The sequence below is a fragment of the Hippopotamus amphibius genome, chromosome 5 (genome assembly GCF_030028045.1).
Source record: "Hippopotamus amphibius kiboko isolate mHipAmp2 chromosome 5, mHipAmp2.hap2, whole genome shotgun sequence".
NCBI lineage: Eukaryota > Metazoa > Chordata > Mammalia > Artiodactyla > Hippopotamidae > Hippopotamus > Hippopotamus amphibius.
Window position 1 is genome coordinate 19,575,816 of NC_080190.1, and position 26,602 is coordinate 19,602,417.

Consider the following 26,602-nt stretch of genomic DNA (forward strand, 5'->3'; position numbering starts at 1 on the left):
AAAAGCTTTTCTAGGAATCTGGGGAAGATGTAATTTTGAAGAAGTGTAGGGTTCGTGGTGAGGAGCTCCCTAGAGAACCCTCATCTGAGCAGGATCCCCAGGGCTCCTGTGAGATAAGAAGTAGGACCTGTGTCTTGAGGGTGGTGTGAACTCGTGCTAGATGGACAAGGGTCTGTTTGTTACCAGGGGACTTGGAGAGCACCCCAGAGGCTGTGGAAACTATTCCACTTGTCTCTAAATCCCCCCTTGGCTTCTGTCTTAGGGGTGTGCATGGCTAAAGATTAGGGGAGACTTTCTTCTCTCTGCCAAGTCCTAGGTTGATGAATAGGTTTGCTTAAAAAGGTGGTGAGCAGAAGGTTCACAATTGAGAGACATAGTCAAGAGGGTTTTTTCCTTTAATTTATTTTATTAAAATATAGCTGATTTACCATGTTAATTTCTGCTGTACAGCAAAGTGATTTAGTTATACATGTGTACGCATTCTTTTTCATATGCTTTTCCATTATGGTTTATCAGAGGATATTGAATGTAGTTCCCTGTGCTGTACAGTAGGACCTTGCTGTTTATCCATCCTATATATACTAGTTTGCGTCTGCTCATCCCAAACTCCCAGTCCATCCCTCCCCCTCCCCCTTGACAACCCCAAGTCTGTTTTCTATGTCTGTGAGTCTGTTTCTTTTTCATAGATAAGTTCATTTGTGTCATATTTTAGATTCTACATATAAGGGATATCATATGGTATTTGTCTAAGTCAGGGTTTTTAAACCAAGTTTTTTGGTGTTTGTTTTTTACTCAAAATGCCGTTAGATATCAATTAGCTATCAGCCCTTGGCTGATAAGTGGATAACTACTAGTCCTTACTATTTCTGGCATCTGAGTAGAACCAGTGACCCATCCTGTCTTAGGAAGGATGACAAAAATAGATTCATCCAAAATCGAGCTCTGTGGACATGACCTGGCTGCTGTCCCTTCCCTTTGAGGTGACAGGCTACTCTTTTTATAGGAGATGAGCAACCAGGATGATGTTTGGGGCATCAAGAGGTGGATTTTCTTGATACTCTTTTTAATAGAAATATTTCTGAGGGCAAGCATGAGTATTCCTTTGATCTAGAGAGATGTAGAGAGCAAAGAACACTTCATGCTTTTGTTCCTTGCCCTTGTCGTTACATACATAAACCATTTCTTGGGAGTGGAATGACCCCAGCCTTGAGAAGCCAAGCTCTCCTGGAGGTCGTTTATAAAACATATGTTTTCTTCAGCTGAGGGCAAGGCATTTAAAAGGCAATTGACTAAGATGATCAGCCTGTCTCTTGGTTCAGCGTCTCTGAAGTAGAACATCTGGAAGTTGGGCTTTTTCGACCTTTTAAAAATATGAAGGGCAAATGCTTGATACTTGCACTTGATGAATTTAGTTTTGTTTTTGTTTTTTTGGTAACCCAATCCTGTGGCTTCTCATCTGCTTCCAAACCACGCAACTTTGCCCCTCAGCAATTGCTACATAAGCTTACTTCCTGCTCGCTTCTGATCCCTTCCTTCTTTGACCTTCCTTCTCTAATGCTGCCTGAATTCCATCTTGCTTCACTGGAGGTTTACCCTCCTTTTCCTGAACTCTTCTCAGAGTCGAGAGGGATTTGGTACTGAGTTTAGAGAGAAATTAACTGATTTGGAAACATGCAGGGCAACAAAGCCAACCTAAAAAAGGAAATAATGAATTTGATGTTTTCACCACTACCCGACCGTAACTCTGGTTTATAATCTCAGATCTCCTGTGGTGGGACCACCTCTCTCCTACATCTACCCCTAGGGCAGTGCCCAGAGCAGAGTAGACATGTTTGGTGTATGAAGAATGAGAGTTTTCAGTAGAGTAAATGTAGCTGACCTATGATAGTGAACAGTTACTAAATCTCTAGCTGCCCCATGAAGACCAAGCCAAGTTGAGTGAGTGAGGAATATGGTCATGGCTGGAAAGTAAATCACTTATGTATTAACTACAGATGAGACCATTCCAAACTTAGTACCTTACCACAACAATTATTTAGTTGATGACTGAGAGGGTTGAAAGTTCAAGTTGGCTTCAGCTGGGCAGTTTGTATAGTCTTGGCTGAACCCCCTCACATGCTCGGTTTCTTTAGCTGCAGACCAGGTAGGTGGCTCTACTTCTGGAGGTTGGCTGGATGTCAAAAGGGAGACAGGATGACTGGGTCAGGTGTCTCTCAACCTCCTTCACCCTTGCTTGTTTATATGGTAGCAGCAGTGTTCTGAGGGAGAGTGGATGCTATAGTCTGAAAGTTTGTGTCCCCCTAGAATTCATATGTTGAAATCCCAACCCCCCAGTGTGGTGGTATTAGAAAATGGGAGCCTTTGGTAGGTGATTAGGTCAGGAGGGCAGAGTTTTCATGAATGGAATCAGTGCCCTTACAAAAGATACCCCCTAAGAGTGCCTTTGCCCCTTTTGCCATGTGGGAAACTGGTGAGAAGATAGTCATCTATGAACCAGTAAATGAGCTCCCACCAGACACTGAATCTGCTGGCACCTTGATCTCAGAATCCCCAGCCTCCAGAACTGTGAGAATAAATGTTTATTGTTTGAGCCACCTAGTTGATGGTTTTGTTATAGCAACCCAAATGGACTAGGACAGCGGGGAATGTACAAGTTTCTTCAGGCCTAGGCTCAGAACAGGCAACTATATCACTTCCAGCACATTCTATTAGCCATCCCAGATTCTAAGGATGAAGAAAGACACTTCCTCTTGATGGGAGTAGCTGCGAAATTATATTGCAAAGGGATGTGGATATACAAAGGGAAATAATTGTGACTGTTGTCTCTGAAATGGCTTTGTTGAAGTATAATTAACACACCAACAAACAGCCTATATTTAAAATGCACAATCTGATATGTTTTGACATTCCCACATGCCTGTGAAGCCATTCTCATAATCAAGATTACGGACATAACTGTCACCCTGAAAAGTTGCCTAAGCCCCTTGGTAATCTTTCCCTCCTGGCCCTCTTCCCCCAGCCAGGTGACCACTGATCTGCTTTCAATTAGTTTGCATTTTCTAGAATTTTATTAAATGGGATCATACTCTTTTCAGCTGCTTTTTTCCCCTCAGCATACTTACGTGGAGATTTATCCATGTTGAATCATTTATCCATAGGGTATCCCTTTTTATTTGTGAGTATTCATTTGTGTACATATGACAGTTTACCCAGTTATCACCTGTTGATGGTTTGGGGTTGTTTCTAGTCTGGGGCCAGTATGGATAAAGCTGCTATGAATATTCATGTGTAAGTCTCTGTATGGAGACATACTTTCATTTTTCTTGGGTAAATACCTAGAAGTGGAATGACTGAATCACAGAGTGGTTTTATATTTAAGTTTTTAAGAAACTGCCACACTGTTTTCCAAAGTGGCTGTACCATTTTACATTCCCACCAACAATGCGTGAGGGTTCTAGTTCTCTAAGTCATGACTATCCCTTGGAATAGGTAACCTTTTTAATTTTAGCTACTCTGATAGGTATGCATGGGTACCTCACTGAGGCTTTAATTTGAATTTCCCTAATGATTAATAAATGAGCATCTTTTCATGTGCTTATTTGCCACTGGTATCTTCTTTAGTGAAGTATCCGTTCAAATCTATTGCTCATTTTAAAAACTGGTTTGTTTTCTTATTATTGACTTTTAAGAGTTATTTATTCTGGATATAAGGTCCTTTTCAGAACTTTAATTTGCAAATATTTTCTCCCATTTTGTGGTTTTTCATTCTCGTAACTGTGTCTTTAAAGAGCAAAAGTTTAAAACCTTGTCAAAGTCCAATTTATCATTTTTTTCTTCTATGGATTGTGCTTTTGATGTCTAAACTCTTTTCTTAACCCAAAGTCACTAAGGCTTTTGTATGTTTTCTTCTAGAAGTTGTATCATTCATTTTATAAAGTTTATTATTTTAGGTCCCACAAGTGTATTGAGTTAATTTTTGTATATGGTGTGGAGGTATAGATTTCCAATAGTTTCTGTATTATTTGTTGCAGATATTATACTTTCTCCATTGAATTGCCTTTGCATCTTTATCAAATCCTCAGTTGTACATATGTTTGGGTCTGCTTCTAAACTCTGTTTTGTTCCATTGAAGTATTTGTTCATCTTGATGCTAAGACAACACTACCTAGCTTACAGTTTTATAGTAAGACTTGAAATTAAGCCCCACCCCTTCCAAGGAAAACTGAAGTACTACAGCAAAAGGGAAAGGATGCTGAACAGGCAAAAACAAATTACATCTCCCATAATTTACTTGTAGTTCTAGAGCAGCAACTGTGCACTTGCTGAATGAAATTGCTTAACTTCAGCCACACTTGAGGTCCTGTATCAAATCTGTTTCTCCATTGAAGTCACTTTCTCCTTTTCCCTGGGCTGTGACCTCTTCAAGGAGGGAAGATTGATTGTGTATGTTGTTACCATGCCTCCCCACAATGGAGCTGGGCTGCAATTGATTTTCAGACAGGCAGGGAGAGAATCCATATCCCTAGTCTGTATTCACAGTGTGAACTCAATGCGACTAAAGAAATGCCTCCTGAATAACAATGTCATATTGGCAATTACATTTATGTCATGTGCATGGAAAGAATAGAACTAAAATTTCACTGAAACATGGGCAGTTAGAACTAGCAGGTCCCTGAGGAATCATCCAACCCAGTGTTGCTCACACTGTTGCAGAAATCGGTCCATGGAGAAACCAAGCACCACACTCAGAGTTGGAGAACTCAGGTTTATTAAGCTGGCAGCCCCAGATGAGCTAATGCTCCAAAGTTCTGGGCCCCCAGCTCAGGGTGAGCTTTACTTTTATAGGGGTCTGTGCACATGGTTACAGCTAGCATTGGTAGATTCGTTACTTGGTTTACAGAGCACAGGAGTTTCCAAACAGAAACTTACAGGAGCAGGTGCAGAACTTTCCATATTTGGCAAAACATCCTATGGTTACATTTGATTGCTAGGTCATCCTGCTTTTGGTTTTCCGTTTCAGCACAGCAAGTATATTTTACAGAAGCAGAAGAGCATGGAGTTATTTTTAGCTGAGTGCAAGTTTCTAATTTTGCTCTTCAACACCTTGAATTCTAGGACCACTTTTAACGTTAAGTTTTTTCTACCTCCATATGTGAGTATTTTATTCAGATAATATCTGATGCTTGCGTGGATTCAAGAACCTCTGATGATGGTTTTCTGACAATTTGGAAACCCCCAGCCTAGTACAGCCACCGTTGTTTTGACAGTTGAGGAAATTTAGGAAATTGATAATAAAGAGAAGTGATTTACACAACACTCCACAGCAGAGCTAAAACAAGAACCTTGGTCACTTGGACCCTTTTCCTAATGTTGAGGTTTTTCCCACTGTATCAGGCTGAAGCTATTGCACATTCCATTGGAAGAGAAAGGCTTGGAGTTCTTTCAAATAATACATTTCAGGAGGAATTACTAGAGTAATTTCCTAGGCAAGTTGGATTTTTTAATTTTGTTCCTTTGATTCCACTTTTCAGAAGAAATCCATCCTTGTCCTTTGTGTCTAATAGAAAGGGAAAGGGACCTGCCACTTATTCAGCACTTACTCCGAAGTTCTTTAATCCTCATGGCAACCCCATGCAGTAGCTATTATGATTCCCATTTTACAGGTGATGAAAGGGGGCTCAGCGAGAGGGAGAAAATTGCCCAAGTTTGCACAGCTAGTAATGGTGGTACTCACCAATCATCATGGCTGTGCCCTCTCTCTCTCTTTTTAATAAACATTTTCTACAGATAAGAACTATTTCTAAGAACGTCAGTGGCTATTTACTTAGTAGACTGTTGAGGCAAAATGTAACCAATAACAACGATAAAATAAGGATAAGTGCCTAACCCTTCAGACCTTCAAAAAGAGCATGTGCTGGCTTCTAGGACTTGCCCTGATTTCTCAGGATGCCTTCTCCTTTCAGCGAAAGCAGGGATGGGCAGTCTACTGCCTGTGGACCAAATTCAGTCTACCACCTGTTTTTATAAATAAATATTTATGGAAACACCATCATATCCATTCATTACTGATTGTCCATGGTGGCTGCTTTTGTGTTACGGTGGCACATTTGAGTATTTGTGATGGAGATTCTGTGGGCCACAGAGCTTTTATATTTACTCTTTGGCCCTTTGCAGAGAAGGTTTGTTGACCCGTGATCTAAAGGGACAGTCTGCAAACCATATTCTCCAGATACCTATAAGTTCACTGAAATGGAACTTGAAAGCCTCTTTCACTGGGGCGTGCGTATCAGTTGACAAGATTCTTGGGGCCTAATTTACTTCAAACAGAGCAGTTCTGCTTTCATCTCGATTATATATTGGGTTTTCTCAGTTTGAATCTGTGTTAGGTCAGAGTGATGGAGGGACTGGGGACATTAGGTCAGATTCCTAGAGAGTTCTATAAATGTTTGTCTACATGCTGACCCTGGCAGGAAATCCCAGGTGCCTGTGAAAAGTAAATTGTAGCTTTCGGTATTTTATTTTCATAACTTTGGGAAACAGGAATTCTCTTGACTACTGCAAAACTGTACTTACTAGAGGAGTTAGAAGTTTTCAAGTGGAATTGTGCTAGATATTTTATTTAGGACAAATGTCCTATGATGATCACAAGGTTTGGGTGGAAGATAGGTCTATAAAAATAACCTATCAGAATTGATATTTTGGTTGTGGAACTTTTTTTTTTTTTAGCTCTTTATTGGAATATAATTGCTTTACACTCTTGTACCAGCTTTTAGGGTACACCAAAGTGAATCAGCTATATTTATACATATATCCCTATATCCCCTCCCTCCTGTGACTCCTCCCACCCTCCCTGTCCTGGCCCTTTAAGGCATCATCTATCATCGAGTTGATCTCCCTTTGTTATACAGCAACTTCCCACTAGCTATCTATTTTACAGTTGGTAGTGTATATATGTCTATGCTACTCTCTCACTTCGTCCCAGCTTCCCCTTCGCCTCCCGCCCCCCCAACCCCATGTCTTCCAGTCCATTCTCTGCATCTGCATCCTTATTCTTGCCCTGTCACTGGGTTCATCAGTACCATTTTTTTTTTTTTTTTTTTTTTTTAGATTTCGTACATATGAGTTAGCATACAGTATTTGTTTTTCTCTTTCTGGCTTACTTCACTCTGTATGACAGACTCTAGGTCTATCCATCTCATTACGTATAGCTCCATTTCATTCTTTTTTATGGCTGAGTAATATTCCATTGTATATATGTGCCACATCTTCTTTATCCATTCATCTGTTGATGGGCATTTAGTTTCTTCCCTGTCCTGGCTATTGTAAATAGTGCTGCAATGAACATTATGGTACATATTTCTTTTTGGATTATGGTTTTCTCTGGGTATATGCCCAGTAGTGGGATTACTGGATCATATGGTAGTTCTATTTTTAGTTTTTTATGGAACCTTAAACCTTAACTGTTTCCCATAGTGGCTGTACCAACTTACATTCCCACCAACAGTGCAGGAGAGTTCCCTTCTCTGGTTGTGGAACTTTTGACTGATGTAAGAAGTGCCTGAGGTATATTAATACCTGCAAGGCAGTACCTACTTACCAGGAAAATACAAACTGTTTTTTTTGTGACACTGTTTCTAGATTACCAAAACAACTATACTTCCTTGAATAGCTGGTTTGACATGTTCTTAATATCCTAGTTGAAAAAAAGAGAGAAGTAATGATTTGGTCCTTTAGAGCATATTTTTAATTGCTAAAAATGTCACTTCTGATCCAGTTTAATAATGACAGGGTGTCTTGTATCAACTAATGCTTCCACTGACAGTAATCATAAACTCTGGACAGAACATGGAACAAAAGATATTTGAAAGCGCTGGAGAGTGACCCAAAGCAGGCAGAAACTGGAGGGGATTAATATTTGAAAGAAGGAAATTGCACTGGATGAAATACACATTTATGTGGTTTTCTCATTTGGGTCTTCTAGTTTACATGTCATGAGAAGACTATAACTGAGCCTGAAAGACACATTATTACTGATTTTACATGATGCAAGTTAGAATTCAAAACTGCCGAAGAAGCTAGAAAGTGAGGGAGTTTTTCCAGAATGGAGAGGGGGGACCCCAAATATGCATATAAACTCTCCTTGAATCCTTGGCTGACCCTAAACTGCATATGCACAGAGGTGAAAGCAATAGCTTGAAGGTTGAAAAATTTAAGCAGAGCTTTCAACTTCTGTCTAGTAAAGAGAAGACAAGAGTTTTAGTCCTTCCAAGTTAGTGGATCTTGATAAACACCTTGAGTTTTCCATTGAAATCCCACCATATCGCTGGTCTAAGGGATTTGCCTTAGAATGAAGGGCCAAATACAAACAGATACACCAAAATAAAGGGTAAAATCAGGCTTCCACAAGATAAAAAGGCCAGCCAGTAATTTGATGGTCTTCCATAACAACACTTGGCAAAAGAATATAACAGAATCTAGAGTCAACCACATATCATGTATCATATCAACTATGCTAAAATATTGTTGAATATGCAGGAAATGTAAAGTAGGAAATAGGAGAATGTGATCCATAATCAAGAGAAAAAGCAATCAATAGAAAAAGACATAAATGATCCTGATTTTGAAATTAACACAAAGAAATTCTTGTAAAGATGTTCAAAAATTTAAAAGAAAATATAGTCATACTATTGAACAGATATGAAATTGATATAAAAATGAAACTATAAAAATATAACCAAATGAAATTTTAGAACTGAAAATTAAAATATCCTTAATGAAACACTCAATGTGTATTTGGTCTTCCCTCCCAATATCTTCCATATTTTCCTCATTGAGCAAACCATAGATCCATTTGGTTAAAAAAAAACAAAACAAAACCAAAAAACTAGATGTGTTTTACCTTTTATAGAAATGTTATATGTATTCTCTAACTTGCTCTAAGAATACATATCTGCCTGTATATTGGAAAAGTATAAAGAAGTACAAGGGAGTGAGGAACAGCAAATTCAGAATAGTGGTTACCTCTGGGAGGAGGGAGGGTAATGTGATAAGGAAGGAGTACACTGGGAGCTTTAATTGGTAATATTTTACATCTTAAACTGGAGGCTGGTATCTAGGTCTTCACTGTATTCCTTTCTATAGATGTTAACTAGTACATAATATGTTTATTTAAAGGGAAAAAAAGTCATGAAAATGCAAATGGAGCTATCATTAATTTCCATTTTATTTGTATCAATTCTCTTTCCTCATAGTAATCCAGTAATAAAAATGGACCAGGAATAATTGAGAATTTGGGCAGGAGTTAGGGGTGTATAGTAGAAAGTATAAAGTTGGAACTTAAGGGAAGATGTCTCTGATGAAAGTCCTGATTTTCAGGTATCACAGGAGCTCTGGAGGTCTGGTATGCAATGAACAAAGACAGTTCATAGGAAGTAGGAGGAAGTTCTGGTAATAACTGTGCCTCCTTGGCTAGTTTTGTCTTTTTCTCTTCTGACACAAGAAGCTGCTTCCAGACACAAAAGGTCCACCTGCTACCTTGTGGGGGCAGTGCTGCACTTGGCTAGGGAGGTCCAACAGAGTGCTTGAGACAGCTGTGGAGCCTCTGCACTGGTGGGTTGGAAAGAAGCCATCAATGTCCATTCCTAGGGAGTCTGACTTGTAAGCTCAAGTTCCACACCAAAGGCTGGGGCTAGCATGGAGCCAGCAGAGGTGATACTGTCAGTTTACCATTTGGAGACAGTAAAGTGTTCAAAGTGGAGAGCTGAGTAAGTCCAGACAAAGAAACATGGAGATAAGAACTGAGACACAGGAAGTCTGAGATCAAGTCTATAATAGCAATATTAACAGTGGCTAACATTTATGTAGCACTTAACTACATAAAGAGTTCTAGGGGACTTCCTAGGTGGCGCAGTGGTTGGGAATCCGCCTGCCAATGCAGGGGACATGGGTTTGATCTCTGGCCCAGGAAGATACTACATGCTGTGGAGCAACTAAGCCTGTGCACCACAACTATTGAGCCTGCGCTCTAGAGCCTGTGAGCCACAACTATTGAGCCCATGTGCTGCAAGTACTGAAGCCCACGTGCCTAGAGCCCATGCTTTGCAACAAGAGAAACCACCACAATGAGGAGCCCGTGCACCACAATGAAGAGAAGCCCCTGCTCACCACAACTAGAGAAAGCCCATGTGCAGCAACAAAGACCCAACACAGCCAATAAATAGATAAATTAATTAAGAAAAAGAGGTCTGGATCACCTCATTAAACCCTCAAAACAAACCTATGAGTCAAGTATTAATATTATGTCCAGTTAATATATGAGAAATCTAAGGCTTAAAGTCATACAGTTAACAGAGGAGGAGCTGGGAATATATTTGAGGCTGTCTGACCCTATAGTATATACTTAACTGCATACTGCTTCCTCAGTATAATGTTGAGGAATAAGGATGACTATAGACAGGAGCAGCTTCTAATCCATGATCAGAGTATCCAGAGCTCAAGAATCTAGAGAACAAATTAAGGTCTTTAGTCATAAGCTTCTGTAAGGGCTGAGCCCCTAACTGCCTATTCTGAAATAATTGCAGTGGAAGCAGATGGAGATCTTTCTGGGCTTCAGGTATATGCAAATTTAGAAACCCTCTTTAATAAAAGTAATACAAAAAAAATTTTTTTTCAAAAATTCTACAAAAATATGACCATATAACATGTAGCTAGGGTTTCTCCCAGGGCCCATGAAGGTGGGCAACCCTGAAGATTAAGTTTATTCAGTGGCAGTTGACTGCTGGCTTTGTGTCTGGGGAGTGGGGGTGTCACATAATTTTGCTGTTCGTGAGTGCTTTATTAGTGTCCATCTCTTTACCTAGAAAGAAACTCTATAAGTAGAATACATGATTCTTGTTTTCTACTATATTGTCTCGTAGTAGGCACTCCTTTGTATTTTAAGATTCTAGGCTGAACTTTGCTTGCCTTCTGTTAAAATTACCTTTCTGTGTAGCATTCAGTCTAGTAGGGAAACAAAAGATGCTCTAACAGAGGAGAGTAAATATAGGGAATTGGTTGGCCAGATGATGGAAGAGCTGAGAAGCCAAACAGAGGGTGCGGAAGCACCTTGGAGATTAGAAACTGCAGAAACCTCCTTCCACTCTTAGGGAGGGGAGGATGCAGGAAGGAAATGGAGTTACCAGAGCCAGAAGCCAGGACTATCTGACAGGAGCTAGAGGCATGGTGAGGACTGCACAGCAGCTATGGGAACATTGAAGGAGGAGCTTTCTGGGATAATGGAGGAAACTCATCCACTGTCAGAGAGGCTGCTTAAGGCAGAGGGAGAACTGTGCTGGCTCCTTCCCTCCCCTGCTATTTGGTATCCCCACCCCATGCCTTCTACTTACCCAGAGCCATTTGGCAAGGGAGCCTGGGAAATGTCATTTTCTGCACTACTGTGCAAAGATTGGAAATAGATCTGAGAGCAGCAAGTCTTAGCACAGGAGACAACACAGCAAGGGATGTTACAGGCTGAAATGTATCACCCCGCAAACTCATCCATTAACGACCTAATACCCAGTACCTCATGTGACTGTATTTGGAGATTTTTTTAAAATAAATTTATTTATTAATTGGCTGCGTTGGGTCTTCATTGCTGCGTGCGGGCTTTCTCTAGTTGTGGTGAGCAGGGGCTATTCATTGTTGCAGTGTGTGGGCTTCTCATTGTGGTGGCTTCTCTTGTTGCAGAGCATGGGTTCTAGGCACATGGGCTTCAGTAGTTGTGTCTCACAGGCTCTAGAGCACAGGCTTGGTAGTTGTGGTGCACGGGCTTAGTTGATTTGCAGCATGTGGTATCTTCCCAGACCAGGGATCAAACCTGTGTCCCCTGCATTGGCAGGCAGATTCTTAACCACTGCACCACTAAAGAAGTCCTGAAGATGGGGTTTTTAAACAGCAAATTAAATTAAAATGAGATTGGTAGGGTGGTCCTAACACAATATGACTGGTGTCCTTATAAGAAGAGAAAATATGGACACAGACAAGCACAGAGAGAAGAACTTGAGGACGGCATAGGCCATCTACAAAACAAAAAGAGAGGCCTCAGAAGAAACCAATCCTGTTGACACCTTGAGCTTGGGCTTCTAGCTTTCAGAATCATGAGAAAATACATTTTTTGTTGTTTAAGCTACCTAGTCTGTGGTACTTTGTTATGGCAGCTCTAGCAAACTAATGTGAGGAGGTTGCAGCACTCTGGGACACAGTATGTTCCATTGTCTCCCCCGGGGATTGTCTCTAACACTCAGTGATTAAACCTGACTGTCCCCAGGTCTCTTCAGCTTCCTATTTGTAGAAATCAATTGGATCCCTCCTCCTGCAGATGGAAATCTCATCCATCATCATCTAATTCTCCTCCTCTTCTTTCTTGTGGTTCCAGGAGATTCTTGCTGTCTCCCCCATGCATGGGGCACATCAATTATTTGTCTAATTTCAGAAAGTGAGCCCTTTGCTTTCAGGAAACAAAGAGGTGGTAAAATGTGCTTCTGAAACTGTCCAACTCCTCAAGGCAAAACTAAAACTTTGGAGCTGCCTCAAATTCTACATGGCAATGGTTAAATAATTTCCTTAACACCAGATGGCAATTGGATGCTTTAGAGGCAAAGTGCTACCTTTTCATTTTCCCTTTGCTGCACCACAGTTCATGTGGATCAGGACAACAGGAGCAGCAAGAACATTCTGCATTTTCTCCCCATCTGTTCCTGTGAGACCAGTGTGATAACAATATGGCAATCGCTGCAGGATGCCAACACGAGGCTCTAGACTCAGACCAGCAGAATCCTATTTTATTATAGGAATTTGTATCCACCCAGGAAACAAATATGCCAATTCCAGAGCCTGAAAATATGATCCCTATGTCCAGTTACGTAGTGAAAAGAACATTGTATTTGGCCACAAAACACCAGGACTCAGGGTCTGGCTATGGGACTTCCCAGCCGTGTGACCTTGAGCATGTGACCTCCTCTCTCTGGACACTATCTTCTCATCTGTCAGGTGTGGTCAATACCTGCCTTACTGACATATTGGGCCATGGAAGTGATCAAATTAGACAATGTGTGAAGGTGTGTCTCTAGCACTAATTTAGGGCTCTACACACAAAGTTGTGATTATTATTTTTTTATGATCCCAGACTATGAAATCAAATTTTTAGGGACTGAGGACTGTTTTCTGTCCTCCTTTGCTGAATACATATAAAAGCAACCACCACCTTGTACCTCCACCACCCCAACCAAAATCCAAACTGAGTTATTTATGGTTAAAAGCTTTGTTTTCATCTCATGGTGGAGATATTGGAAGTGTTAAGACAGCCTAGAATAGTAATTTCCCCCATATAAAAATCCATATCCAAGGTATTTTTCCCCCAAATAATTTCTTTGAATATAGTGTTATTCATGCAGCAGGGTAATTTTTTTGTCAGTTTTATCAAAGTATAATTTGCATACAACAAATTTCACCAATGTAAAGTGCACCATTCGATGAGATTTGACAAATATATAGTCATAAAACCACCCCCACACTTGGCGGGGAAATCTTTGTAGGTAATGATTTATAATTTTCTCTTTCCACTTCCCAAATGGGAAGCAGGCTCTAATTTCCTGACTTAGTGGAGGTTTGGCCGTGCAAAGGGCAAACAGCCTGCAAGACTCATGGCTTCCTGACTTTGGTTTTCAAAATCCTCAGCCCATGGAGAAGCTTATGCTAGACATCCTGGTGGGGAAGAAAGGGACTGCCCTGGAGAGAAACAAGAAGGAAGATGCTGCTGCTGATGGTGGTAAAGAGAAGGATGAGATGCCAGGTCCCAATCTGGGAGCTTTTAGAAATATTGGCTCACCTAATACTCAAAACGTTCTGTGAGGAAGGTTCTGTTTCTGTTCCCATTTTATGGGTGAGGAAGCTGAAGCACAGAGAGGTTGAGGCTTTTATCCAAGGCAGCTTGGCTCCTATGTGGCCCAGCCAGAGTGTGAACCCATAGTCTGCCCTACAGCATAGTCCATGAAGAAAAATGAATGGATTTTAACAAAACTGAAAGAGATTTCCAGAACCTAGAAAAAGGAGAAAGGAATAATGGTTTTTGCACAGTGTGGGAAATGTTACCCTGCTACTTTGGGGAAGAACGGTCTCACTGGAGAAGTCCAGGCTCTGAAAAGACCGTACAAATAGGATGATGATTTGTCAGAACTAAAAATGTGAAGGGGCACCTCAATATCGTGGTGTCAGGTGGGGACTCTGTGTCCTTTGCTTTATGGCTGTGGGTTGGTCTCTAAGACTGATGGAGCTTGTATATGGAGCTAGTCCATTGTAGCAGGGACTGGAGATAATATTAAATAGAATTAATATATCACATTTTCTTTGTTACTTTTTGTTCACCTGAGTTTATGGACTGAGATTCATGCCCATTGCACATAATTTTCATATGTTGTCAAATTTAATCATAATTAAAAACATAAACTCTCACATTATAACACTTTGAAAAGGAGGAAGAGTACCACTATTCAAATTCCAGACCTGGATAATACCCCCAGAGGGGGACTCCTATCCTTGTAGCCATCATTTTCATTAAACTCTCCTTCCTGGGATGTTAAGGGGCTAAGAAAGACAAAAGGTAAGATTAACTTAACAGTTACATCTTAAAAATCAAACTGAGATAGGAATACCAATATTAGCTTCCCAATTTTTTAATATTCCCACCTATTTTCTGCAATGACCTGAGGGTTGAAACAATATAAGAATGATGATATTACTCATGATTTAAAATTTAATGCAATATGCTTACATTACAATATTAAGTGAAAAAAGCCATTTAAAAATGAAATACTTATTATATGATTTGTCTGATCAAAATTATTCTCTTCTCCTAACCTTGGTAGTCCAAGCTAGAGAAATCTTTTCCACTCTCTCAGGCAGCACCCGCAAGAACCAGTGGAGCCCCAGAAGTACCAGATTAACCAAGCAAACCAAAATAAAACCACAAAGGCTCTGAAAATTAAACTATCATTGTAAACATAGTCCACAAAAGTTAAGGTACATGATGAGCTAAACCTAAATCTAAACAGTGTGACTTTCTGCTAAGATAAAAGATTTAAATAGGACCAGATCTCCTAACAAAATAAACGCAGTGTATAGGATGCAGGAAAACTCACCCATCCACCCAAGAACCAAATCAAAACTTGAGTGAGAAAAGACAATTGACTGGTGCCAACACTGAGATGGATTAAAATATTGGAATAATGTGATGAAGATTTTAAAGCAGCCATCACAAACATCATTCAATAACCAATTATAAATCCTTTTGAAACAAATTTTAAAATACATAAAATCTAAGCAAAGAAATAGAAGTTATAGAAAAGAACCAAATGGTGTTTATAGAAATAAATGTAATAGAAAACTTGTTGGATGGGCTCAGTAGTAAAGGGGAGATAATAAAGATAGAATCTGTGAACTTGAGGACAGAACAATAAAAATCACTCATTCTGAACACAGAAAGAACATAGATGGAAATAAAAATGAACAGCCTCAGAAATCTGTGAGATAATAACAACTTATCCAATACTTGCATCATTGGAGTCTCAGAGGAATAGGAGAAAGAAGAACTGAGATGGTATTTGAAGATACAATATTTGAAGACTTACCAAATTTGGTGAAAAACATACAGCTACAATTCAAGAAGCTGAAAACTGAAACCTAGAGAAATTCCCACTGAAACACATTATAATTCAACTTTTGAAACTGAAGATAAAGAGAGAATCTTGAAAGCAGCCAAAGAGAAATGATTCATTACCTACGGGGGAGCATCAATTTGAATTATGAAATCATGGAAGCTAGAAGGAAGTGGCATAATGCCTTTCAGCTGTTGAAAGAAAAAAAAACTGTAAACCATGAATTCTACATCTGGCAAAACTATCCTTCAGGAATGAAGGGGTAAACATTTTCAGATGAAGGTAAACTAAAAAGTTCTCATTAACAGACCTACCCTTATAAACTGTCTAAAGCAATTTCTTACAACAGAAAGGAAATGGTAAAAGAAGAAATCTTGAAGCATCAGGAAGGAAGAAGAGATATTGGAAAGAACAGAAATATGAGTACAAACAATAGATTATCCCTTTCTTCATGAGTTTTATAAATAAATCATATTTTATGATTGAAACAAATTATAATAGCATCTGATACTCAAGACAATGATATTTAATAGTGAGGAAGGTAAAAGGACTTCAGTTGAGGTTTCCACATTTTACTCAAAATGATAAAGTATATCATTGGACTATTATAAGTTACATATGTATATTTGTAATACCCAGATATGCTACTAAGAAAACTATACAAAAAGATACAATATTTTTCAACGTAAATAAATGAAGATGGAATGCTAAACCAAAGGAAGGCAAGAAAAGGAAAACAAATAAAAAGCAGATGAAACAACTAAAATGGCAGACTTAAGCACTAACATGTCAATTACACTAAATATACCTAGTCTAAATATATCAACCAAAAGATGGACATTGACAGTTGATTAAAAAATTATGGCTCAACTATAAGATGCTTACAAGAAATTCACTTCAGATTCAGTAATATAAGTAGATTGAACATTTTTCCAACTTTTTACTTTCAAACATTAATCAAATAGAGTAGGCATACCCAAATCAGTATCTGATAGAGTAGACTCCAGAGCAAAGAAAATTACTAGAGACATAACATTATTACAAAAGGATCAACTACCAGGAAGACATTACAATCCCGAGTATGTTATGTACCACACAACAGCATCTCAAAATATATGAAACAAATAGTGGTATCTCAAAGTAGAAACACACAAATTTACAATTACAATAGGAACTACACCCCCTCCAAGCAACTGATAGAATAAGCAACTGGTAGAAAATCAACAAGGATATAGAAGATCTGTACAGCACAATCAACCAATAGCATTTAAGTGACATATAGAATGCTTTACTAAGCAATGGCATAACACATTTTTTTTTTCAAGCGTTCATGGAACAATCACCGAGAAGGACCTTAGGCCATAAAACAAATGTCGACAAACTTAAAAATAATTGAAATCATACTGAGTGTATTCTCTGGCCTTAGTGGAATCAAATTAGAAATCAGTAACAGCAAGAAAACAGAAAATGCCTAAATGTGTGAAAGTTAAGCAATATACTTCTAAATAAGGCAAATGTCAAAGAGGAAGTCTTGAGGGAAATTAAAAAAAAAAAAAAAAACAACTGAATGGGAGCAAAAACATAACATGTCAAAACTTGTGAGATGCAGCTACAGTAATGCTGAGAGGAAAATTTATAGCACTAAATGCTTACATTAGAAATGAAGAAAAGTCTCAAATCAATAACATACATTTCCATCCTGAGACTAGAAGAAAGGACAAATGATAAGGAGTAAGTAATAAAGAGCAGAAATCAATTAAATTGAAAATAGGAAAACAGTAGAGAAAATCAATTGGGGAGGAGCTAGTTCTTTGAAAAAATCTCTAGCAAGATTGACAAAAATAAAAAGATGTGTCACCAATATCATGAAGGAAACGGGGATATTACATCAAATATTGCATCCATTGAAAAATAATATGAACAGTTTTACACTAATAAATTCAACAGTTTGGAAGAAATAAACCATTCCTTGAAAACCACAAACTACCGAAACTCAACCAAGATAAAATCAATAATCTAAACAGCCTTATAATCAGCAAAGGAATAGAATTCTCAATTAAATGTCTACAAAAGAAATATCAAGGCTCAAATGGCTTTACTAGAAAATTCTAATATTTAAAATTAACACTGATTTTACATAATGCTTTCTAAAATAGAGAAGACAAAGGAGTACTTCCCTACTCATTTTATGAAGCCAGTGTTCCCCTAAGACAAAAACCATACAAACGCAGTACCAAACTAATCCAATCCAAATCAAACCAAACAAAAAGCAAAACAAAATGAAACAAAACTACAGGCTAATATCTCTCATGAACCAAGATGTAAAAAATCCTTAACAAAATATTAGCAAATCAAATCCAACCATTACAAAAAGATTTATGTCCCATGGCCAAGTGTAATTTATTCAGGTATACAGTGCTGTTCAAAATTTTAAAAAGCAGTCAATATAATACACCATATTAGCAGGTTAAAGAAGAAAAATCATATACTCAACTGATGTAGAAAAAAGCATTTGAACAATCCAACACTCATTCATGATGAATACTCTCAGCAAATTAGGAACAGAGAGAAACTACCTCAACTTGATAATGAACATCCACAAAAAGCATACAGGTAATGATACTCAACAGTGAAAGACTGAGTGCTTTCTCCCTAAGATCAAGAACAAGGCAACTGGGCATATACCCAGAGAACACCATAATTCAAAAAGACACACGCACCCCAGTGTTCACTGCAGCACTATTTACAATAGCCAGGACATGGAAGCAACCTAAATGTCCATCAACAGATGAATGGATAAAGAAGGTGTGGTACATATATACAATGGAATATTACTCAGCCGTAAAAAGGAACAAAATTGGGACATTTGTAGAGACATGGATGGACCTAGAGACTGTCATGCAGAGTGAAATGAGTCAGAAAGAGAAAAACAAATATCGTATATTAACACGTATATGCAGAATATAAAAAAATGGTGCAAATCAACCAGTTTGCAAGACACAAATAGAGACACAAACATAGAGAACAAGCATATGGACACGAAGTGGGGAAAGCGGGGTGGTGGGGGTGGGGATGAATTGGGAGGCTGGGATTGCCATATATATATTTTTTACTAATAACAAAAAAATACCAAATTGTACACTTTAAATATATGCAGTTTATTGTATGTCAATTGTATCTCAACAAAAGTTAAAAAATAAACCCCCAGGGGAAAAAAAAAGAACAAGGCAAGGATGTCCATTTTCATCAATCTTATTCAACATAGTCCTGGAAATATCAGCCATTGCATCAAGGCAAGAAAAGGAATGAAAGCCAGACTGGAAAGAAATAAAACTATTTCTATTTACAAATGACATAATTGTTTGAATAGAAAATTCCAAGGAAGCTACCTAAAAACGTATTGAACTAATATGTGCGTTCACTAAGGTCACAGGATACAAAATCAACACAAAAAGCAACCACATTCTGTAAACTTACAATGAACCTGCAGAAACCAAAATTAAAGACATGAAACCATTTATAATCACTTCAAAGAAACTTTATCAGTGTGCTGAAAATTTTAAAATGGTTATGAAAGAAATCAAGACTTAAATAAGTGGAGAACATAGTGTTGATTGATTAAAAGATACAACATAGTAAAAATTTTAGTTCTCCCAAATTGATATATATATTTAATGTGACTTCATAGGAGGATGTACATAGGTTGTATGCAAATACTATGCCATTTTATATGAGACTTGCGCTTCTGTAAATTTTGGTAACGGTGGGGGTCCTGGAACCAGTGCCCTACAGATACTAAGGAAAGTGTACTTGGGTAAGTTTCCAAAGAAATACATGAAAAAAAGCTAATCCCCAACAGTTGTATACATACCATTCTTGAAATGACAGTATTACAGAAAAGGAGAATAGATTAGTGGCTGCCAGAGGTTGAGGGTGGGGGAGGGGTGTATTATGGGTTGAATTGCCTACCCTCTACTATGTTGAAATCCTAACTCCCAGGTCCTCAGAATGTGATCTTAATTGGAAATAGAGTTGTTGCACTTATAATTCATTCGTTAGGATGAGGGCAAACTGCGGTAGGGTGGGTCTTGGATCCAACATGATTCCTTATAAAGAGTAAAAATTTGGAGATAGACACACACACAGGGAGAAAACCATGGGGAGGGAAAGGCAGGGATCTACAAGTTGAGGAATGCCAAAAGAAAGGGGTGGGACAGGTTCTTTGTCATACCTCTCAGGAGGAACCAACCTTGGTCTTGGACTTCCAGCCCCTCAGAATTGTGAGACAATAGATTTCTGTTATGTAAGCCACCCAGTGTGTGGAATTTGTTATACATCAGCCCTAGGAAATGAATGTAAAGGGTAAACGTGGTGTGTGGGAAGTGGGTGTGGCTATAAGAGGGCAACATGAAAGAGCCTTGCAGTGATGGAAAAGTTCTGAATCTTGGGTGCTCTTACTTCAGGGTTTCTCACGTGGCTTTAATCAAGATGTCATCTAGGGCTACATTCTCCTATGAAGGCTTGACTGGGCAAGAATCTGCTTCCAAATTTACTCCTGTGGTTTTGGCAGGATTCAGTTTCTCGTGGACTGTTGGACTGAAGTCCTGAGTTCCTTGCTGAAAGTTGGCCTGAGACCTTTCTCAGTTCCTTGTTACATGGACCTCTCCAAAGGGCAGCTCACAACATGGAAACTGGGTCCTATCAGAGTGAGCAAGTGAGAGGGAGTAAGAGAGAACAAACAAGACAAAAGCCAGAGTCTTCTGGAACCTAATTTGTAACCGAAACTCATACTTTCTATTGTACTTTATCACTTAGAAGCAAATCACTGGATCCAGCCTATACTCAAGGGGAAGGCATTACACAGGGGCGTGAACATCAGGAGGTGAGGATCATGGTAGGCTATATTAAAGGCTGCCTACAATAGTCTACCCTCTGGCCCCCAACAATTCACATGTATTTCATGTGCAGAATGTCTTATACCATTACAAGGGTCTCTAAATGTCTTATACCATTACAGCATCAGCTCAAAATCCTGGATATCACCATCTACAGCAGGTTCAGGTCAGAGGAGGCCCCTTGACTGTAGTTAAATAGAGCTCCTTCAGTACAGTTACCCTCAATGTGAGTATCTGTGAAACTAAAGGGACAGTTACCTGCTCCCCTGTCCCCCAACATACTGCGGTGGAACAGGCAGAGGATAACTGCTCTAGACTTTCCTGTTCAAAAAGAGGACAAATGTGAGCCACAGAGCAGTAACTAACCTAAAGCAACTCTGAAATCGCAGTGAAAAGTGTCCCAAACTTTGTAATTATGCTTACTGTGACCACACTTTTTAAAATTCCCATTTAGACAGCATCCTTATCTTAGCCCAGAAGAGACTGTGGTGTATTGGAGTCAGACAGACCAGGGTTTGAATGATGACATCACTCACAAGTTACTCAATCTCTCTGAGCTCAGTTTTATTCTCTGTAACGTGGGAATCATACTTTTCTCTCATGGAGTTGCTAGGAGGGTGAAACAGAAAAGAGGTGTCATGTGCAGAGCTCCTGAGAGATAGCTGAAAGCAGAGTAAACACTCAATAAATGCTAGTTCCCTTCTACCTTCAGTTAATTAGTGAATGACTAAAACCATCTGATAAACTAATTTATAAGAAGGTCATTGGAATGTTAGCAATTGATTTGTATAAGCTTAATATAGCTCCAAGTTAATGGCTTATGGATTCCTGTGTGGTCAGGCGCCACTTGAGGTGTCTATTAAGGCAGAAAAGGCAGTGGGTGCCAGGCAGCCTCAGGGCTGGATTCTGGACCTTCCTTTGGGCCAGATGGGCAGGGATCTGATCTTGATGCTTTATCAAGACATCACAGTTCAGACATTCATAGGTCTGAAAGTGTACGAGATTGAAGCCTCCCATGCAAAGCGGCCTCTGAGTTGAGTGGCAGTGGCCTCTGCAGTTTCCCTGGTTCTGAGGCAGTCATCTTGAGAAGGGGGTGAGGGGGCGTAGAACTGGGCTTATGGAGAACAGCTTTTTATACCGGACCCCTGGCTTTGAACCTTGGCTCTACCACCTACTAGCTCTATGACCTTGGGCGAGTCACTTAACTTTTTTTTTCCTTTGCCTCATTTTTAATAGTAATAGTGTCTACCTCATAGGGTTATAGTGAAGATTAAATGAGTTAAATACAGCAATTAGAACCATGTCCGGCACTGAAGAAGCACTCCATAAATGCTGACTCTTGTTATTTCAAGGTTGGGAGAGCTTCCCAAACAGATTTGGCAGCAGTCAGCACTCATACCAAAGACAATGGCAGGAGGCACCTGGAGAGTTTATAACATACTTGATTACAATAGTTCCAATTTATTGAGCCTAAATAGTACCAAGCCCTATACTTAGAACATTATAGTACAAGGATCTGTTGGCGGCTGGGGGGCACTTGTTTAAAAGAGAGGGGATGTAAACCAGGAAATTTGTTACACAGGTGGAAGAAGAGCTGACAAGGCCATCTGGGATATGAGGCAGCCCAGAGGTTAGTCAGAGCAGAGGGCTACCTCCATCCCTGGGCTGGAGGGATGACAGGGTACCTGGAGGCCATGGGATGGGGTTGCTCAGTAGGCTCTAGAACCATGCTGGGCCTATCTGGTGGGAGCCAGGGCCATGACAGAAGTCATCGGAGGGATGCCACCAAGTCAGAGAGAAAGAGGATGCCATGGCTTCTCTCTTCCCCCCACCCTCCAGTCTCCCACAGGGTCTCCCACTGGCCAAGCCAGAAGCCAGCCTGCAGGTGTCAGCTCCCTACTGTACAAAGTAGACCAATGGAAAGATGAAGAATGGATTTGTGAAACTAGGGAGCTCAGGACTGGCACAGTACACCATTGCCACAAACATGCCAGGAGGCATTTATATTCCCCAGTTTACAGATGCAGATATTGAAGCTGAGGGACATTAAGTTAATGGTTCATATATTCAAAGCTGGTGAAGTGGCAAAGGCAGGACGAGAATCCAAACCAGCCTAACTCCAAAGTCATGTCCTTCCACGGTGCAGTGAAGCCCCTTGATTCAGTTCTACAGCAAGTGCTCCATCCCCAGCCTTACCTACATATGCATCTGGGATCCCAGGTAGCACCTCACTGAATTTGATTGTACTTAGGGATTCATCAGGTGTGTGGATGAGCAGGTGGGGGAGTTCTTTGGAGCCTAAAGACCTAAAACTTTTCTCAGCAAGCCATGGCTCAAGGCCTCTACCACATTGGGAACCAAACCAGGCACATCAGGATCACTTGTGCGAGCTTTTTAAACTTAAATCTCTATCTTTGGAGATTCTGAATCAGGCCAAGGGAGTGCCTAGGAATTGAAGGTAAATGTTTTTAAACTTTCTAGGTGATGCCGAAGTCTGGCCTTGACTGGTATCCTCTGGTCTTACCGTCTGCTCCGATGGCCTGAATGGGTGGTCAGGAGTTGCTTTGTTCAAATTAAATTAGTCATTAAAGGTCATATACCCATCCAGGCTTCCTCAGCAGCATTTGGAGTGAATATGAGGTATGGGGGGTGGGGAAGGCAAAGAGAACTTTTTGGCCCCAGACCCGTACAAATAGGCTCACCTGCATAGACTAGAATGCTTTGGTACTTGCTATTAAGCTGTGTTTGATGTACAAATACACTAGTCTGTGCTAGATTCTCTTGGGAACTGAGAACTCTCTGTCCTGTCTATTTATATTTTTTGCTAGTATTTGATATGCCAGAATTTTATATTCACATTTTAGAGTCTGTGAAGACTCTCCACCAACAGGGGCTGCTTGTCACACAAAACGAATTCACTTACTCTGTTCCCAGCTACTCAAACTTCTTGGGCTGCAGTGGAACTGTCTCAGGGCTGAGAATTTAGGGACACAGCATGAAGGGTAATTCAATGTGATTGTCTCTAAATAGAAGTCTTACCTAGAGATTGTTTTAGAAGATACAGAAATGAATTCTGGGTTGAAATTCTACTTGTTGGTAAAGGTCTCAACTTCAGTTGCACTTTAGAATAAACATAAAGCTTTAAAATATTGACGCAAATAGTTTCACCCACAGTCATTCTGATTAAGTCAGTCTGTGAGTTGGGCTTGGACATTAGTATATATATTTTTAAGAACTTTTATTGAGATACAGTTAACATACAATAAACTGCATGTGTTTAGAGTGTGCAATTTGGCATCCCGATGTCCTAATTTATTCCCCCCCCAACCCTCCCCGCTTTCCCCCCTTGGTGTCCATATGTTTGTTCTCTACATCTGTGTCTCTATTTCTGTCTTGCAAACCGGTTGATTTGTACCCATTTTTCTATAGTCCACATATGTTAATATACGATATTTGTTTTCCTCTTTCTGACTCACTTCATTCTGTATGACCGTCTCTAGGTCCATCCATGTCTCTACAAAGGACATTAGTATATATTTAAGTTCTCTAAGTAATTCTTTTTTTAAAGGTTATTTTATTTCAATTAATTTTTTTTTTTTTTGGCTGCATCAGGCCTTCGTTGCAGCACGCGGGATCTTTGCTGTGGTGTGCCAGCTTCTCTCTAGTTGTGGCATGTGGGTTTTCTCTTCTCTAGTTGTAGTACACTGGCTCCAGGGTGCTTGGGCTCTGTAGTTGTGGCACGCAGGCTTAGTTGCCCTGTGGCATGTGGGATCTTAGTCCCTGGCCAGGGATCGAACCTGCATCCCTTGCATCGCAGGATGGATTTACCACTGGACCACCAGGGAAGTCCCTCTCTAAGTGATTTTAATAAATAAATGAATTGAGAAGAATCAATTGTAGTACCACCCTGCTTCTAACTATTATGCACTTTGAAACTAGGCAAGCCTTTCTTGTTACTACAAGATCTTGTGTCTAAATCTCTTGTTTCCACCTCTTTCCTCATATTGTATCTATACTGGAAATAGGACCTCATTGTTCATGTTTCAGTCAACAGTTATGGCTGGCCTCCAGTTACCTGCTGCAAATACAGTAAGAGATCATTTTGCAAATGCAGAATCTCAGGACTGAAAGTTGGAAAATAATAATACCAATAGGTGTGCAATTCTGGTTAAATATAAAATCTTGATTTATAAATTACTACATCAATTAATCTTACTTTAATAATGTTAATTATTATAACTAACAGTAAACTTTCATGGTACACCAAGCTCTGTGCTAAGAAGTTGACATGTATCCTCTCATTTAACTCTCATTGCAGCTCTATCGCCTAGGTTCTATTACTCTCCCTGTCCCACAGGTGAGAAAACTAAGGCCAAAGAAGGTAAGTACTTGTCTGACAAGTAGAGCTTAATAAGTATTATCCTCGAACCAGGTTTCCGTTTCCAAAGCCCATGTTCTTAGTAGCTGCCACCGTCCACGTGGGCACACGTGATGCTTATAGCACATATTGTCTGTAGGGCCATCAGGTGGCAAGTTTACATTCTGAGCAGCCATCTCTGCAGGTCCAGAGATACAAGGGCCATGAGTTAATTCTGTAGATGGAATGCTCTGGGGAAATTCTATATTTGGAGTTTGTTTTACATAGGAGTCAGAACCTGCATATACCTCTCATAAGGGTGGCATGTCCAGTTGTATTCTCACCAACTTTGTTAGGCAGTTTTGTGGCCTTCTCCCCACTTGGAGGCACTCCCAATGTCTTCATCCTGGAGCACTCAGACATCAGCCGACACTGTGTGACATCTTATATTTGCTCTTCTTAGGTGGGTCTGGTCCTATGTAGTTCAGCCTAAGCCGCTTCGTAGGAGAAAGCCCTCTGGTCGATGCTTCTGTTGGAATCCTTTCTTGGCTGGTGTAATGCTCTTGTAATTTTCCATCTCCACTCACACAGACCCTTGGTCTTTGGCCATATATTCTGGTCTATTTCCTCATGGATCCATTTGCATGCACTTATTTTCTAGCTCATTATTGCAATGGCCATTACAATTACAACTGGCTTCTTAATTCATAGCTGCTCTAATCATTAAGACAATTATGGTTAATTCACCACAGCTCTTATGGTTATCATTATTATTCATTTATTCAGTTTCATTTTTAATATAATTATGGCTTAAGCCAGGACATCCTAGGCCTGCAAGAGGTGAGGGTACACCATGCAGTGCGGTACAACCAAAATAGCATGAGCCTCTTTTTTGCAAAAATATTATAATAATAAAGGAAGTTGAAAAGGAAAATAGCGTTCCTAATTTCACCACTCTTGCAAAACTGTTTTAATTTTTCCTATTTCTTTCTAAATTACTTGAATGCTTTTACTCTGTGGTAATTATAGTGTGAATATGATTTTATATTTTTTTCTTCCAGTTAACACTATACCAAATAGAGTTTTCCATGTTGTTTTTACTCTCTCCATAAATTATGTTGGATTAGAATTTGAGGCTCTAGCTGCATGACTGTCAGCCTGTTAACATAGCCTTTTTGAGCTAAACTGATAACATAGTTTATGATGCTTTGCTTGTCTCTTGAGGTTTTTTTTGAGGAGTCAGTGAGAGGACAGATATGTAAGTGATGAGAAGAGGACCCAGAAAAGGGAGTTTCAATACCTGCTAGCTCCAATTTCGTGGTTTTTTTTTTTCCCCCGCAGATACATACCCAGGCTTGGAAATTGCTATGGCAGTTCTATTTTTAGTTTTTTGAAGAACCTTCATACTGTTTTCCATAGTGGCTGCACCAATTTACATGCCCGCCAACAGTGTCCAAGGTTTCCCTTTTTTCCACATCCTCGCCAACATTTGTTATTTGCAGACTCTTTGATGATAGCCATTCTGACAGGTGTGAGGTGATATCCCATGTTTGTTTTGATTTGTATTTCTCTAATAATTAGCGATGTTCAGTATCTTTTTATGTGGCTGTTGGCCACCTGTGTATCTTATTTGGAAAAATGTCTGTTCAGGTCTTCTGACT